This window comes from Crocuta crocuta, unplaced genomic scaffold, assembly GCF_008692635.1.
Source record: "Crocuta crocuta isolate KB4526 unplaced genomic scaffold, BGI_CrCroc_1.0 scaffold97, whole genome shotgun sequence".
In the NCBI taxonomy this organism is placed as follows: domain Eukaryota; kingdom Metazoa; phylum Chordata; class Mammalia; order Carnivora; family Hyaenidae; genus Crocuta; species Crocuta crocuta.
Genome location: NW_027531999.1, coordinates 668,801 through 687,843, shown reverse-complemented (window position 1 = coordinate 687,843; position 19,043 = coordinate 668,801). Strand labels below are relative to the sequence as shown.

Below are 19,043 nucleotides of genomic sequence, written 5' to 3'. Positions count from 1 at the left end.
GACAAGACATATTTGTATTTATAAAATCCTCTACCCAAAATATTATATAAGGTTCAGATATTCACAATATGCTTGATGTGAGAAGGAAATACAGCTTATTTTTATAAATACACAATATTGTGTATACTTACGATGATATTCTCCAATGGTATTCTTCTGGCTTCTATATGAGGTGACTGCCTGTTAGGTGATACCATTCTTTAAAATAAATATCTTTACAAAGTGTCAGCATCAATGTTCCTTACACCACAGTTGCCTTCTGTATCAAAAAGCTTTGATAGAAAGTACCAAGTTTCTCAATTAATGAAAAAATATATATACATAGTAATAAAAAAACTATAAACATGATCTTGAACATAAAACCTTTGATCGATTCTTAAGTCTATTCTTAAATTCTATGTTACTAGAACTTCAGGTTTCTTGTGTGAGGAATATAAACACTTATAAATATAAGATGATAGCCTTCAGATTATCCCCTAAATTCTATAGACATTCCCTTGCATTTTAACTAGAATTTGGAAATGGCTTCTCAAGATCTTGTGAAAGTTAATTTATCTTACCTTCTCTGTCAAATATTTCTATTTTATCCTTGGTTATTTTTGAATGCAGATTGGAACCCAAAGAACAGTAGTCTTTTATAAAAGTCAGTCTTCCTGCATAATATCTAATGGTTAGATTTATCCGTGAGGAAGGATGTAAATTCATTGCAAATGATACTTTAATGGAGCCCAGCCTTTTTGTCTTGCAAAGAGATCCAAATAAATGTGGCAGCCAGCAGCAATTCCTATGGGGAGCAGTGCAACATGAAGCAAGTGATCTTGTCAGAAATAAGTAAATAAATACCTTTAGCTTTACCATTCTAACAATTTTAACCCATCAAAGAAATGCAGCACATGATTTACATGTTGTTGATAATCTTTTTAAGGAACGAGTCCAAGTGCTAGGGCTTGTTTGCACTTACTGTAATAGATGTGACAGATGTCTTATTCATGATATGCTGGAGAAAATATTAATTCCCACAAAGTTGCAAAATGCTTATAAGTGGATATACATTAATTTACTTTAGATAAATGACCCCCTTTCATTGGCATGGGTTAAGTTAATTTTTTGGGTGTCTCTTCTAAAACACACTATGTGATCCTTTTTACATATAGTTTCCTCCACATCAGATCATACATGGTAATAACACCCAGAGCTCTGAAGGAATTAATAAAGCTGTGAAATTGAAGACAAAGAAGAGGAAGACAAAGAAGAGAAGAGGAAGATGAAGAAGACAAAGAAGAAGATGAAGAAGAAGAAAAGGAGGAGGTAGAGGAAGAAGAAGAAAAGGAGGAGGAGGAAGAAGAGGAGTAATGGTGAAAACGTTCACTCTCAATCACCTTGGGTAACAATGACAGGTAGCTTCTTCATAGGGAATTCTTTAAACTTAAGAACCTTTTAACCTTACTAAATTAAAATGGGTAGTGAGTATGTTATAGTGATTTTAATGATAATTACTTGAAATTATTTTGAATAGGTAACAAATATAACTGTCTACTAATCCACTGCTGAATTACTAAGGGAATGATGTGCTTTGAGAATTTCCATGGGCAATACTATAAAGTATGGGGCCTTGTAAAAGTTTTCTTTAACTCCAAAGTCATTTTGAAGTAGGACGAGTTGGCTACTCATGAATTAGTGAGATACCTGACTGGAATTAACATTCTCGTCAGGGAAGAGAAGCAATTTCTGTAAGTAATTGTTGTAAACTTAATGAGATTCTAAAGAGTTGCAATAGGAGATAACAGTAATTTTATACTGGAGTTAATCTTTTCAAAATAAGTCTCATTATAAAAGTTTGCTATGCTGTTCATTTATTTTATTTCTATTTTATTCTGAGATGTATAATCCATATAGAAAAGCATACAAATGGTTATAGGTGAATCGGTAAAGGGGTCAAAAGGTACTAACTTCCAATTTTAAACAAATAAGTCATGGAGATGTAATATACAACATGGTAACTACAATCAATAATACTGTATTATATTGCTACAAGAATGGATCTTAAGAGATCGCATAACAAAAACAATTTTAACTATGTATGGTAGCAGATATTAACTAGACTTATTGTGGTCATTTGCAGTACATACAACTATGAAATTATTATACTATATACATAAAACTAATATAATGTTATATGTCAATTATATCTCAGTAAAAGAGAAAAGTCTAAAAATTAAATATACGTAATTTAAAAAATAATTATAATGTAATCATAGTGTACTACCACATAAGTCAAGAAAAGGCACATTGACAAAACTTCTGAAGGCAACGTTCATCACCTTCCTTACAAATTTCTTCATTCCTCCAAAATTAACCAGCATGTGACATTTGTGATAATCATCTTTGCTCTTTTTTAAATGTTTTATTTATTTCTGAGGGAGAGAGGGTGAGAATGAGGGAGGGGCAGAGAGAAAGGGAGACATAGAATCCAAAGCAGGCTCCAGGTTCTGAGCTGTCAGCACAGAGTGGGATGTGGGCCTTAACTCACAAACCGTTACCTCATGACCTGAGCTAAAGTCCAACATTTAACCAACTGAGCCACCCAGGCGCCCCAATCACTTTGCTTTTTGAGAACAGTTTATCTCAGGAGCACTGGGGTGGCTTAGTTAGTTAAGTGTTGGACTTCAGCTCAGGTCATGATCAAGCAGTTCATGAGTTCAAGCCCCACACAGAGCTCAGGGCTGATAGCTCAGAGCCTGGAGCCTGTTTTGGATTTTGTGTCTCCCTCTCTCTTCCCTTCCCCCGCTCATGCTCTGTCTCTTCAAAAAGAAATAAACATTAAAAAATATTTTAAAAAAGAATAGTTTATTTCATTTTCATTCCTTAGAATTTAGATTTTTTGAACATTTTAATATTTATCTATGTTGCATGTAGCTGTGATTATTTCGTTTTTATTACTGTATAGGATTCCATTGTATGATTTTACTAGAATTTATACATTCATTTTGTGCCATTTCCAGCTTTTCTAATACTGAAATGTACAGGAGTATATGTATTTCTATGCATCCTGGAAGGGATGGGAGTATGTGTGCAGAGTGGGGTATAAATGTTCTACAGAGAACTGGTCTTCAAAGTAAAGCCCCTGAAGCAGCGGCAATGGCATGACCCTGGAGACTTGTTAGAAGAACATTATTTTTTAGTTCTACCTCAGAAACTGAACTTGGGGCCAAGCTATCTCTTTAAACAAGTCTTCTAGTTGATTCTGACACACACACTGAAGTTTGAGAAACATGCATAGTTGTAAGTGGAATGGCTGGATTATAGGATGTGTACATCTATGACTTTATTAGGTAATTCCAAGCTGTTCTTTGAAGTGGTTGTAGCAGCTGATAAAACTCCAGTGGTGCATGACAGTTCACATACATTGTGAGCATGGAGATACACTGTTCAGATCCTCTTTCAAAGAACTCATGGGCTCAGTTACTGTCATGGCTGACAGTGGATAGCCCTCAGGTGTGAATTTCTTCCAGGATTGTCTCAGGTGCACTGAGCCTTCTCACCACAGTCACACCATTCCACAAGATGGCCCAAATCCAGTGACTTATTTGGGTGGGGGTTGTAAAAGCCTAGCCATTTCAACCTAATGTAGGACAACTCTGATGGGATATTTTGGCTACAATTCTGCAGCATCTATGGAGACTGTCTCCTGGGGTTGCTTCCCAGCTTGGCTTTCCAAGCTTCCTATTTTGTCTCTTTTCTTTCCCTTCTTTAAAAACAACCTGAATGTTAAATCCTATCTCCATGTCTACTTCCTAGAAGATCTTAACTTCAACCATATTCTCTTAAATTCTTGGCAATTAACTAAATCTAACATTTTCCCTGTGTTTTGGGGTTTTAATAATACTTAATTACACTTTCCTGATTACTAGTACTGCTGAGCAGCATTTAATTTAGAATTTCTCTCTTGTGAAGTTCCAGTTCAAGTATTTTATTCAATTATCTATTGTGTTGCAAGTCTTTTTTCTTCTTAATTGGTAAACTTCACATATGCTAGATATTGGATCTTTGTTATTACAAGCTTTACAATATATTTTCTTACTTGTGTTATCATTTGTATTATTATTAATAGTAGATAATTACCAACTTTTAATAAGGTTGAATTGTTCAATCTTAAATTTATGCTAGTCAATTTTGCATTCTGTTTAAGAAATCTTTTCTTAACTCTAGGGGATGAAAGCCTTGCATGGATTTTTAGGCAGATTAAATAGAATAATCAGTTTGGGGATGATATAAATCTTCACCATTCTTTTTTTTTTTCTTTTAAATTGAAGTATATTTAACATACAATGTAAAGTTAGTTTTAGCTATATAATATAATGTTTCAACAATTCTATACATTACTCAGTGCTCATAAAGATGTTTATTCTTTTTATATATATATATTTTTTTTTCAGGTCTTTTCCTGTTTGCATTTCACTTTGGGGGTTTTCTACTGGTATATATCTCACAGATTATCTTTCTTTAGCTACATCCAGTATACTAATGAGCCTATTAAAGTACTTCATTTCTGTTACAGTGCTTCTTATGTCTAATATATCTTTCTTATTCTTTCTTAGAATTTCCATTAACCGTGCTTTCTTATATGTTTTCTACCTTTTAGGCATTAGAACTCTTATAACCCTTAGAATATCAATCACAGTTGTTTTCTGTTTATTTATTTTTGAGAGACAGAAGGAGACAGCATGCGTGTGGGAGGAGCAGAGATGGGGACAGAGGATTTGAAGCAGGGTCTGCTCTGACAGCAGAGAGCCTAATGTGGGGCTTGGACTGAACCGTGAGATCATGACCTGAAGAGACATCAGGAGTCAGATGCTTAACTGACTGAGCCACCTATGGGCTCCACAATCACAGTTTTATAATTTACAGTCTGATGTCCAAATCCCCTGACACTGCTGAGTCTTTTCTGTGTTTTTTGCATTTTGGTATGCCTTGTAATTTTTTGTTGAAGTCTGTACATGATAAACTAGTGAAAGCATTTCAGGTAAACAGGCCTTTTAATAATGTGGTGGTAAGGTATGTGGGGAAGGGAATATCCTATAGTCCTATAATTAGGTTTCAATCTGTGAAATTTATAGGTGCGTATCATGAATTGCCTGAGGTGTAAAATATGGCTGGTGGGGGCTAGAGCTGGTACTTCTCTTTCACTTCATGGAAGGTGAGAGCAGACTGGAGTTGGTATTTCCCTTTTACCAGGTAGGTTAGGTTCTTATAATACCCCAATAGGTTAAGCTCTGGTAAAATAGTTTCTCCTAAAAGCAAGCTTTGTTAAGAACAGAAAGATTTATTTCAAAAATGGTTATTTCATGGGGTGCCTGGGTGTCTCAGTTGGTTGAGCATCCAACTTCAGCTCAGGTCATGATCTCACGGTTCGTGTGTTCAAGCCCTGCATCGGGCTCTGTGCTGACAGCTAGCTCAGAGCCTGGAGCCTGATTCACATTCTGTTTCTCCCTCTCTCTCTGACCCTCCCCTACTCATCTACACACTCTCTCTCTTTCTCTCTCTCTCTCTCTCAGAAATACATAAAAACATTAAAAAAAAATTTTAATGGTTATTTCAAATTCGTTCCTTTTCCCCTCTCCTGACAGAAGCCAGAATGAATCTTTCTCTGATATTCACTGTGAGAACCTGGTAGAACTTTAGGAGGTAAACTCACAAAATTGTGGGTTGCCTTCCCCCTCTTCTCCAGTTCTTAACTCAGTAAATTATCATACAATTAATGGCACTGGAGAAACCCAGCTGTGTCACTTTCTAGTTATTAATCCTCTATCCTCTCCAAACTTAAGTACAGTTCTAATCTAACACCATGAATTAGTTTTGAGTAATTCTAAACTATATAAAATGGCATCATATAGTATGTATGTGTTCATGTCCCTTTTCAGTTAATATTATGTTTGCAACTTCATCCATAGTTTTGCTTATAGCAGAGGCTCAATAATTTTTCATTTCTGTATACTATTTCATTATACAAATTAGAAAATACGATTAACCATTCTTCTGTTGATGACTTTATCAGTTGTTTCCAATTTTTGGCAATTACACCAAGCCTCATATAAACATCTTTTTGTGAGTTTTTGTGCCCTTACACACATAGATTTCTGTTGGATTTATGTATGACTCTAATAACATATGAATGGATTTGACTTTAGTACACAATGTCCAGTCTGATTGATTGATTTTTAACACCATATATATGTATATACACACACATATATCTATATATGTGCATATAGATATATTCAAGTGTTAATATACACATTTATGTATATTTCCTTTTTCTTCATTTATACTTCTATGACTTTTAAAGATAGTAAAAATACTAAGTTAATGCAATATCCTACACTCCGGTCTTCAAAATCAACACTGTTTCCTCTTCAATAATATCACCTGACTGTAGATTTATTAATATTCTTAGAAATGAATATATGATCCTTACTTATACTTCCACCACTTACGAATGTGCTATGCTCTACTGTCTACTCTCCTACTTCCTATACAGCTACCACCACAGCCACAGGATTTGCCTAGTAATTGCTCATGTTTGTTTGCATTTGTAGTATAATTACATAACACAGCAACAATTATACGTATATTACTTTGATTCTAAATGCTTCTCTTTGCTACAAGATTGTAAATTCTGTGATGGCAGGGATTTTGTCTTATTCTCCTCCAACTTTGGATCCCTAATGCCTAGAACAATGTGTAGGACATAGTAAGTACTCAAAATAGATGGGTGTTGAATAAATACATTCATGCCTGAATGCATGAATAAATTAGTGTTATTTACCCTACATGGAAAATTCGTTTTCTTCTCCCTCTTCCTTCTCTCACTTTGCCAAGTAAATTAAAATTCATCCTTCATATCTCAGCCTATACATTGTTGGCTAAAATATCTTTCTAAATCAAAACTTCATTAAAATGCCCCTCCACTGATTCTTTCTTATTCTAATTTAGCACATTATGTAGCAATGTTTATCTTTTGTCTATCTTCCTCACTGATTTGTAAGCTTCTTGGGATAGAGGCTGTGTCACAGTCATGAGAAAATCGCATTTCCTAGAACAATGACTAAGATCACAGAAAAAAAAAAACTTGAAATCTTTTCCTGACTTGAATCTAGTTTTTCATTAAAAAAAATTAAGCAATGTCTTCACTTTTGTTCATTCTAAGAGTATCACATAATTCATCACATTAGTACCATGATAATATGAATTACTTCTAGGAATGACAGTGTCAGAAGTAATTCACGGTCTGAGAAGTAAGATGAAGACAAGGATGAAGATGAAGAAAAGCAAGAGGAAAGGAGGAAGAGAATAGGACAGAGGAGGAGACAAAGAGAAGGAAAAGAGGGACTGGGGGAACAGAATATTTGTAATATAAACATAAAAGCCGCTTTCCCCCATCTTCCTCATTTCACCTGTGCAGACCTCAGCGTTCAATAGTCCTAACTTTTATTGCTTTTTCACTCCAAAGCTCCAACCATAAATAGATTGTTCTAAAATATATCAAGAAAAATATTATTTTGAAGCATATCTAATTCTAGAACTACAAAATCCTAATGTGTTTTCGTTTTTACACAGCTTTATCAGAGTCAGTAGTCTTACAATTGCCATTGAAAAATCTGCATTTTGGAAAATTTGAATAGCTTTCCATTTCTAGAAATGTCTGAAGATGGAGTAGATGAATAAACTGGTGAGTGTATTTCATCTGACTTTGATTTATATTTATATAGATTCTATAAACTCATTTCAAAGTTATTTTATCCAACTTCAACAACTTGCAAAAATTCATTAGTAATGTTGATCCATATTTTTTTCAAAATTTTAAGAATTCTACGATTTGATCTTTGTCATCTATTATGAATAATTAAATGTATCTCATGGTGCTAAATTATACAACCTTTATGAGTTGTTTAAAGAGAGAGAGACTTGATTGAAATTCAGAATATCAGTTTTAGTTGAAATGGAAATTATGTCCTTTATACAAAGACAGTATTTTTCACAGATGGCAAAGATGGTACTACTTAGTAGCATGAGAACCACAGTACACAGGCAAGAGTAATGGTAAACAGTCAGTAGTTCATGGGGACATTATTAGAGTGATTTAAGGGTTAAGAAACCTCTGAGAAGCTAATGATCAATAACTGTCAGTATTTATATTGATCAACTATATATAAAGCACATGGTAAAGTGCTTTTATATATATATTTTTTTGAAGCCCATACTATTAAATATATCCTTTGGGCAACAGAAATGTCATTAAATTTGAAGAAAAAAAGATGAGATTGTTTTTCATTTGATTTATGTTATTTAAAAGTTGAAATGTTTTAATATTAATGATTGCTTTCAGAATTAAAGGCATGACAAATATTTATTAAAATTATAAGTGCCAATAACTCCTTTGTTTTCCAATAAATTAATACAGACTTATTAATTGCATTTGGAATTTTTACTCTTAAAATACATATTAAGGTAAACAAAAATTATTATAAAATAAGGTTATATGGGAGTCAAATGGCTATGGCTGATCAAAGAATAATAATAACAATAATTATTATTATTATTTAATATCATCATATGAGTCCAATATTATTTTTGTATTAGAGGGGCCATAAGAAAAAGTAAGCACTCTATAATAAGAGTACACTTTTATTCTNATGTGTTTCTCAAACCGAATTTTTTTTTTCTTATTCAATTATTTCCTCACAAATTACATATTATATGTTTACTTCCATTAGAATCTTTAGCTTTATCTAAAAAAAAATATGGTTTTATTTACCTCATGAATTAAATTCAGGAAACAATATTTAGAAGAATTTCTGTCGTTAATAAAATGCAGACCTAGTTCTTCATGATTTTCCCAAGATAACTGTACACTGTACCTCATAGTCTTTAAAATGTTGATCAATACTGAAAATTTTTCTATTTTTGAGTATGGAGAGAAATCATAGTTTTATATTTATTATTATAGTGATACAATAATTAATTATAATAATACAATACTCCTAACAAAACTGCCTAACACATTTTATGGTTTCATCTCTACAGTACTTTAAAGTGAATAAAATGCAGAAGCCCTACAATTTCGGATAAGCTAATGCTCTCCTTGTTCACACATCATGGTGAGCATCAGTGCCAAAAATCAAATACACAGATCTGATATTGTGTAGATCAAAAAATAAAACTGTGGAACCTATTAAAATATACTTCTTACTCTTGCATATGTGATTAAGATCACATCTAACCCTAGGTTCAAATTACATGGGAAGAAATGTCTGCTATCTCTAAACTTTTGTCATAAATATTATGTCTTATTGTTTCTTCTTTATGTAGTTGTTAATTCCCAAATGATTATCACATATGTTAGCAAAAGCTTGAGATTTGATCTTTAAACATTCACTCAAAGTTTTCAGTTGATATGTCCTATTGTGAACATGTATAAAATTACCATGATATTCCTCAAAAGTAATATCGAACTATAGATCATGTAATGTGAATGTAGTCGTAGAGCTTACTGAAGGTAAGAGATAGAAGGAATGATGAAATAGCAATACATGAAAAAAAGATCCATGTTTACTCAGGTATGTTGGAGACTTCACTGACAATATTGTAAAAACTCAGTCATGGAGTAAATTCTACAAAAACAGCAGAGTAGTGAAGAGTAAAATAATGATGAATTGCCAAAAACTATATTAAATTGCATTAAAAAAACTTAAAATGTTGAGAACCACTGATTTACTGGATAAGTATTGGGTTCGAAATAGACCAGTTGTCAGATCCATGTTCAAATTCAATTTCTATCACATAATAACCACATTATTTTTGGTTCTGGTGTGTATATTTACCCATCTTTCTCCTGCTAGTGCCTGCTTCCTGGCAGCTGTATCCCACCACTGCCCAGGGACATCTATACATTGGAGATTCTGCTTAGAGGGCAAGGGCCTGAAACTCCAGTGGGATCTTGGTCCAAGGGAGACACCTCATCTCTAGTCAAGATGCCCAAATTAAGAGAGCCACAGTTTCTGGCAGGTAGGAAGGACATGTCATGGTGATCGGGGAGTCACTGGGACAGAAACTAAGACAAGTGCCCATCCTTCCTGATCCTACTGCCAGGCCAGCAATGCCCTTCTGCTTGCTCTGTTACTTACTCCAGAGACTGTCCCAAGGTGATGGGACATAAGTGCAAAATGCAGACACCACCCCTGTGAACCTACCCCAGGCAAACAAGATGGAGAATGAATTTTCTCTTTTATTACCTAAGTACCTACATTTTGCCTCTTGGCCTGCAAAAGCCAAACATTTACTATTTGGCTCTTTACAGTTCTGTGATGTCAGTGGAAATCCAATTGAGTGTTCCTCTTCAGCACTCACATACAGATAATGAAGGATTTTTTTTTTTTTTCCCCAAGCAACTTAGTGCCCTATGACTGAGTCTAAGCTCAACTATCTGCGACAACAATTGCATTTTCTTCCTATGTGTGATTTGTCTTCTCTTTCTTTACTCTCCTAGCTACAGAGGATGGGGGAAAAATTGAGGCATATATGAAGTAAGGAAACCCTAGAGCCAGGTTACCACATAAAAGAACTTTATTTCTTGTTCTTTCCATTTTTTCTAAATTAATTGGGTTGGTATAGAGAGATACTTGGATAGAGATGAACAGATCATTATCCTCTTGCAGAACAAGAACCCTACATTTAACATCAAAGTGATAGTAAAAAACTGAATGTTTCCCCTAAAATCAGGAACCAGATTAAGAAGTCTTCTCCTATCACTTCTATTCAATATAATACATAATATTTGAGCTAGTTCAATAGGCAGAAAATAACACAAAACAAAACAAATAAAAAAAAAAACACTTTTCTGCATTTGAATATAATATGATTACCTATGTGGAAAATCCAAATTATCTACCAAAAAGCTACTAGAAAATGTTATTTAAGCAGAGTTATACAAGTTTAATAAATAGAAACAAATCATATTTCTATAAGCTAATAACAAAAAAAGTCAGAAATTGAAAAATATGATGTTCTTAGGTATAAATCTGACAAAACCACCATTGCATTTAATGGTCATCTTTCTTTAATTTGCCTTAATCCAGTTGAGTTTAGGTAAATTATCTACTTCAAAAGCCACTCTCACAATTGTAGTATTTGTTATGGCAGCACACTCATCCACTATCAGAATGGCATTGTTATCATTTGCTGTGTAAAAATTACCTAAATCTTCACTTCAGTGGTTCACTGGGACTGCAGACATCTCAATGCCCTACTGGGGAAAGATATGCTTTCAAGATCACTCACCTGTTTGTAGGGTTTTATTCCTTGATTGTTGTTGGCCAGGGCCTGCCTCAACAGTTCATGATATGGCAACTGGCTTCATCAGAACAATACAGAGAGTCACTGAGAGAGAGAGAGAGAGAGAGAGAATGAGATGGAGCAAGACAGAAGACACAATCCTTTGTTTCTGAATCTTAGAAGTGACAATTCATCACTTTTGCCATATTGTGGCAGGATTACCAGGAGGAAGGGTTTGTGTTGGGAAGCATTTCAAAACTGCCTACCACAGTTTTCCTCTGACTCCCAATAATTCATGGCCCTTCCATGCAAAAGACATTCACTTCCTCTCAAGCTCTACAAAATTTTCATCCCATTATGCCATGTCAAAGTTTACAGTCTCATTATCTAAATCAGATCCAGGTGTGGATAACCCTTCTGGAGCAGAAGTCCTCTNTGTGAAAATAAAAAAAAAAAAAAAAAAAAAAGAAACAAATTTTCTGCTCCCATCACCCTAAACAGACTTGATATACATTGGTAAAGCAGGCATGAGATAAATGCTATGGATACTCCTGTTCAAAATGGCGGTGGGAACAGGGATGGAGGGATAGGAGACACAAGGAACCCAGTGGTCATAACAATTCTGAAATTCACCTGAACCAATTTGGATAATTTTATTAGATCTCCAAGACCTGTGAGTAATTTTCTATGCTTCTTAGCTCCACTAACTGGACTCTTCCAATTGCCCTCTGAATCATCCTTTCTTTTCCTTTCTTCCCATGTGTTTACAGCTTAGTTGCTCAGTTATCTCCCTGCTGGTAGAGCTTTGGGAGCCCTAGAACATCTATTATTTTATATTCTCCTTCTTCTTTACAGTCCAAGCTGCCTGTTTTTACAGACGACTTTCTCAAAAACTTTATGGGTGTCTGTGAATATCTTTGGGGTTTACTCCATTAGATAAAATCCACACCCACAAATATTTTCAAGACAATGAATTTTTTTTTGAAAATTTTTTTCCATCTTGGGATCCTGCTTAGATTCCTTTAAGACGCATAAAGCTCTTAAGCTTCTTAGAAGGGCTATTCTTCACATGAAAGTATCTTTCTGCAAACCCTTTACTTTGTAAAAGAGTCTTTTGTATGGTTGAATAATACTGTGATTCTTTTATCATTCCAAGGTCTTCATAAAAAGTTGTGTGTTCACTTTGGGGCTATTTCAAGACCACATCTTTGTGGTGGGTCTCAAAAGCCATTTCTTAATTTTAATATGTTTTCCTTTCTGGAGAGGCTGAGGTTTTCAAACCCTGGTTCTTGTTGGTTAAAGATTTTCTTCTGAGTTTATCTCTCTCCACCTATATTTTATTATAAGCATCAAGAAGAAATCAGGAATCTACACCTTCAACTCTGCTTTGAATTCTCCTTTGTTACATAATGACATTCATTAGGCAAATGCTCTGAATTCCACATAACTGCAGATGACCATGTTGCTATTTCTTCTGCCACTACCTGATAAGGATACATTTTTCAATAACATGTTCCCTACTTCATGTAAAGACCTTACTAGCAAGTCTTCAAAGCCTATATTTCTATTAAGTCTGTCCAGAACAATTTATGCATTTGCTAACATGCTCTTCAAAATCCTTAGTCTTGATACACTATTTCCAAAGCCATTTGCATACTTTTGGTGTTTGTTATGGGATTATCGAATAAAATGGTATATTTGTATACCATTAAGATATATCAAATGACATTTGTTTTCTATTCTTTGTAACAAGTTACAAAATTAGTGATTTTAACCCACAACATATATTACCTCACAGTTTTTATAGGTTAGATATCCAAGTACAGCTTAACAGGGTTCTCTGCTTTAGGTTTGTTCAAGCCTGCAATTATGGTGTCAGTCTCAGGCTCAGTCATCTTAAGATTTAAGTAGGAAAAGATCTAATTTCAACTTCATTGACATAGCGGCTGGAAGGACTCCATTCTTCATAAGCTATTGATCTGAAGCCACCTTCAGTGACTTGCATGAGGGTTTTTCCAACATAGCTCACAATAAGGCAGCTGGCTTTCCCCATTAAAGCAAGCGTGATGAGAGTGCAAGCAAGACTGAAATTACATTCTTTTCTGAGCTATTATTAGTGACTTTCCATGTCCTTCATTGCATTCTATTCAATAGAAGCAAGTCAAAAGGCCCAAACTATATAAGATGTTACACAAGGGTATGAATACAAAGAGATGACTGGGAGCCATTTGAGGAGTTGGCCACTATACAATCACTGTGAAATTATACAATTACTTTGCACATAACTTCTGGGAAAAAGCATTCATTTTCACATTATACCAGGGAATCATAGAGGGGGGTGAGAAATATCCATTCAAGAGAGGCTATCTATGTAAACACAACTAAAAATTCACTGATGTGCTTATCATTTGCTTATCTTTCTAGTAATGGAGAAGAACAGACAAGGTGAGGCTGACGAGCAAATCATAACTTCCCAATGCATTGAGGTTTTGGAAAAAAGAATTTCTAGAATGTATACAAACCTAAAGATATTATGATTTTATGAAGTATCAAAACAAATTTTTACACCTACCAATCAATTAACTTTTCACTTTCCCTTCCCCAAAATAGACAGCTGCAATTCTTGTTAAGATTAAAGATAAAGCTACCAATCAAGCCTAGACTTTTCACTTTTGGGGAAAAAAAAACAAATTGTTTTACCCTTCTCATTTTTCAGCAATTCTGTTTAAGTGCTAGTATATATGAAAGAGTTAAACAGATACACAAAATTGATGGAATGGAAGATTCTTCTTATAGTCTAAAATTTTGGGTCCTTTCCAAATTCATATGTTGACATCTTAACCTCCAAGGTGACGGTTTTAGGAGGTAAGGCTTTTAAGAGTTGATTGTGTCATGAAGGTAAAGTCCTCACAAATGGGATTTGTGACCTTATAAAATAGGCCTCAGAGAGCTAGCTCATCCCTTCCACCATGTGAGAATATGTGAGAAGGTGCCATCTGTGAGCTCGAATGCTTTCCTCACTAGACACTGAATCTACCGACACTTTGATCTTGGACTTCCCAGCCTCCAGAACAAAGAAATGTTTGTTGTTTATAAGCCACCCAGTTTATGACATCTTATTACAGTAGAATGAATAGACTAAGAGAGATCTAAAGTATTATTTTTTATTGGTATTAAGTCTAAATATATACACTGGCAGGGTACACAATAACTTTTAGAATTAAAGGCATTTCTCAGGAGGAGACAAAGAAGGAAGTACAAAGCTGTAGAGAAAATATTTTATATGTTTCTGCACCATTAGGGCTTTCTGAGAAAATCTTACTGAAACCTGGAAACTGAACTAAAATAAAAGACAAGGCTTAGAGGTCAATTTATGATTGAATAGACAGAACTCCAGGGAGAGGTTTGTGTTACATTTCAAGGGAGGAGAAGTCACAGGACCATAAAGACATCCTTTTGGTTTTAAAGTTGGAGACACTGGTCTTATTTTTCCCCTGGAGAGATTTATTTACTTACTAAATAATGAGGACTCAGAATTTTTCTCATTAAATTTTTAAGGGTATTTCCTCAAAAGCTGAGGAGGGTAACAGCTGCCTTTTTCTTCTATGTAAACATGAAGAAACATCAAGATTCTTTCAAGATTCTTTTTTTTCCTGTTTCTTTCTTTTTTTCTTTTTAGGTATCCTTGCTTACAGTAGACCCTCTTACATGTTGGATGATATTTGGTTCTGATTGCGTTACTGAGGGGTAAGAATGGGGGAAAAAGGAAACCAATACAATTACTGTTGTAGGTAAATGATAATAGTTTGCTTTAGAAATTTCACATTTGAATTTAGGATGATATTAACAAATATAGATATATAGAATATGCTCACATAGAGGTACTCATGAAAGTTATAACTATCTGCATTATCTTTTTTAACAAAATAAAGTCTAAAACAAATATAAATATTACCATGTTTAAAATCTGGTTAGGTATATAATGACTACTATATTGGCTTCATAATTTTAAAGGAAACAAATAAAAAAAACCTTTTTGGTCAACAGTTTGGTAAGGAGCCCAGGGAAGTGTATGGAGGATAAGTTAAAGAAAGCTTTGACATTCACATACATACATTCTTCCATGATGGAAATATGAAGGCAGTAATTTCACTTTAAAATATATAAGGAGTCTGCTTTTCAAGGGAGCAGGATTAACTGCTTTCTACTTACAAACCTGTAGGAAGTAATTCAGAGTATTTAATATTCTGATTGGACACAGCATCCTTGGAATACTACAGTTTTAATTAATTTTTAAAAATAAAACAATCACTTTTTCCCAAACAAAACTTATTCAAAAAGGCTATCATTTTCTTAGAATAATTTTTATAAGTTTTGAAATGGATGATTTTGGCTCTAAGGATAATATTGTCATAAAAATGGCCAAGAGGCTAAGCGAGTGTGTTATCATGAAATTTATACGTCACATGATGCTCATGGAATTTAAAAAATATATACTTATTAAATAACCATAAGGGATCATATGCTTCCATTTGCAGCAGTTTACAGTGCTAATTTCAAAACAGGAACTTCTCTAGATTGGCATAACGTCCCTTGAATAGTTTAATTACTAATGGTAAACCCACAGTCTACTTATTATTAATTGCTAGAGCTGCTCTCAAATCCCATCACTAGTCATTATTTTTAACTTTAATATGATTGAGGATTTACCTGTGGGGATCTAATTAAGGGAAACAGAAAATTTAACCATAGAGCTCCATGATTCTTAAGTCATTAGTCAGTTTACCAGTAAATCAGTTACTAATATGTTCAGCTGGAAATAGTAGATCATGGAAATTTATTTGAATCACCCAAAAGATGTCAAGAGACACAAGGCAGTCCAGTAGTCATACCGTGTGCCCTAGTGAATTAATAGAGAATTCATAATCTTTTTATATCTTTATTCTACTAACATTAATGTGCTACTTCTATAGTCTCATGTTTGATGCTTCATGGTTTCCAGATGGCCCTTCCTGTTCAAAATCATACATTGGTGTTACAGACAGAGAAAAGATGGAAAGGGAAGGCAAATAAAGACTGAACGCAGGTGGGGTGGGGGGTCTTTCTAGATATCCTCAGCTTACATTACACTGGCCAGAAATGTGTCACATGATTGCCCTAGCTAAGGCAGTCTGAGAAAAATAGTATTTTGGGCTCAGAATATTCTGCATTTTGCAAATTTGGGGTTTTGTTATTAAGGAAGAGTGGGAAATTGATACTGGATAAGCAATCCAACAATATGAACTAAAATAAGCATCTTCTCTAGGTCATGGTAAAATACATCTCATTAATTTACACAAAGTAGAGTATAATAATGATAGCTTACTCTTTCAAGAAGAAAAGATGTCAGTACTTTGTAAGTGTTAAGTAATTAAAAACAAACACTTAATGCAATGAGAATCATTACCCCAAGCATGCACTTGAGAACCTGAGACATAAATAACTTGTTCATATTACTCAGCTACTTTAGTAGTGAACCAAAGGTTAAAAGTAGGTATTAAATTCCCTAACCTTAATGTCCCCATTTGTACAATGGAGAATAAAACAGTACATATCCATAGTGATGTGAAAAGGATCCAGTAAAATTACGGATGGGTATAACTTAAAATACTAAGTTCTCAGTAAACTTTAGCTGTTACCATTATCTCAGCTGCTGCATCACAGTTTTAAAATATTCTGAAAAAAAAATCATGTGCCTAGATTAGCTTTATCATATATACTCAGTTCTATACTTGACCATTTAAAAGCTTTCCATAAGTACAGTTGAAAACATATTTTTTAAAACTTTAAGATAAGTCAGTTAAACACACAAAAAAGAATGACAATAGAAATTTATTTTCCTACTGAGAATTCAAAAATAAAATATTTTCTTTTTTAAAAATCTTGTGAAAGTACTGAAAGATACAAAGTTTCCATTTTATAGCACTTTCCATAAAAACAAAAAAAAATCTTGTTTCATCTTCACATTAAAAAAATAAATAAACCAGTTGTTCTTAAATTTCAGTTTTTTAATGATAAAATTAAAACTGCATGATCAAATAACTGTCTAATTCAAAAGCCTTAGAAATTGGTAAAGGAGGAAGCAAAACCTAGTCTGTTGTACTAAATTCTAAATCCAGTGCTTTAAATATAACTTGCAGTGAATACTGTAATGATAACATCCTACCATCATATTTCTGTTGATTCAGAAATTAGATAAGAAAATAAGCATTCGCTGAAATGTATAAAGATGAGAGGTTTTTGGCTGAATAAATTTTGAATATCCTAAGTGTTCATATGAATACAGAATACTTTTTATACAAAAGAGTACTTATTTGGCTTTTAGCTTTTATATGTTGAAACTACACAGACTTAAACACAAGTCAATAAAAGTTTAGTGGAAGAATTCAAACTCTTAGTTTAAATATTGTTTCTGCAACTGATTTTTTGAATGGCCTCAGGAAAATGATCTAACAAATTTGTGTTTCCTCATTTGTAAAATGGGAAGTAAAACGTTTATTTTCCTACTTCCATGGGTGTTATATGAACTAGTCAGTCAACTGTAATTAGCAAGTAAAGGCAAGTTCTGATTAGTTTCTTTAACAGAATAGAGAACTCACTTGTCAAACTTCCTAACATTTGCTAATAAGTAGAATTGATGGAAAAACAACACATATTTATTGTAAGATATTTTGGTAAATTTAAAAGTCATTTAACAAAGTACCCCAATGTTCACAGCAGCACTTTCAACAATAGCCAAATCACGGAAAGAGCCCAAGTGCTCATCAACTGACAAATGGATCAAGAAGATGTGGTTTATCCATACAATGGAATACTACATGGCAATGAGAAAGAATGAAATCCAGCCATTTGTAGCAACGTGGCTGGAACCTGAGAGTGTTATGCTGAGCGAAATAAGTCAGACAAAGAAAGATAGATATCATATGCTTCCACTTATAGGAGGATTAGGAGAAACTTAACGGAGGACCATGGGGGAGGAGAAGGGGAAAAACAGTTGGGGAGAGGGAGGGAGGCAAACCATGAGAGACTCTTGAATACTGAGAACAAACTGAGGGCTGATGGCGGGGGGAGAGGGTAGGGGTGAGATGGGCATGGGGGAGGGCATTTGTTGGGATGAGCACTGGGTGTTATATAGAATCCAACTTGACAATAAACTATGAAAGAAAAACAAAAAAAAAAAAAAGAAGTAAATATTGAATTGGGTTTGTTCTTAAGAAAGAAGTACCTCTATGTATCTAGTTAAAGAAAAATAACAATGAAAAAGTTATTAGAATTTCTCTATTACAAACATTTGTAAGAAAACACACACCATAGATTCTAGGCACTAAAATAGACCTTTCATTTCCTGGAAGCCTACTTCTTCTTTGAATCCTCTCTATAAGTTACCTATCAAGCCTTTCCATTCTTCTAATATTTCCAATGCACCCATTACATTCAAGCATACATATTTAAATTTTTACAAAGTAAAACATACATCAGCAAAATGCACAGGACACAAACGCTTAACTCAGAAGCCACAGCTTAATAAATCATCAGAATGTACATACACATGCAACATCAACTTGAATAAAGGAAAACCATTTTTAGCATCACCTAAATCCTTCTCAAATCCCTTTCCAATCTACATTATCTTCATCTTCCCCAAAGTAGAGTTGCCAGATAAAATACAAAAT

General features: G+C 33.9%; 1 long non-coding RNA gene across 1 annotated transcript in view; it reads right to left on the bottom strand.

Moving 5' to 3' along the window:
• The window catches only part of LOC144240829 (uncharacterized), a 192,732-nt gene that overhangs the window by 17,909 nt on the left and 155,780 nt on the right, over positions 1 to 19,043 (bottom strand). Inside the window, exons 3-4 of the long non-coding RNA XR_013337866.1 lie at positions 11,338 to 11,436; positions 132 to 272 (exon numbers count right to left, since the gene is read on the bottom strand). This is a non-coding gene — a long non-coding RNA (uncharacterized LOC144240829). The remainder of the gene's footprint in view (positions 1 to 131; positions 273 to 11,337; positions 11,437 to 19,043) is intronic.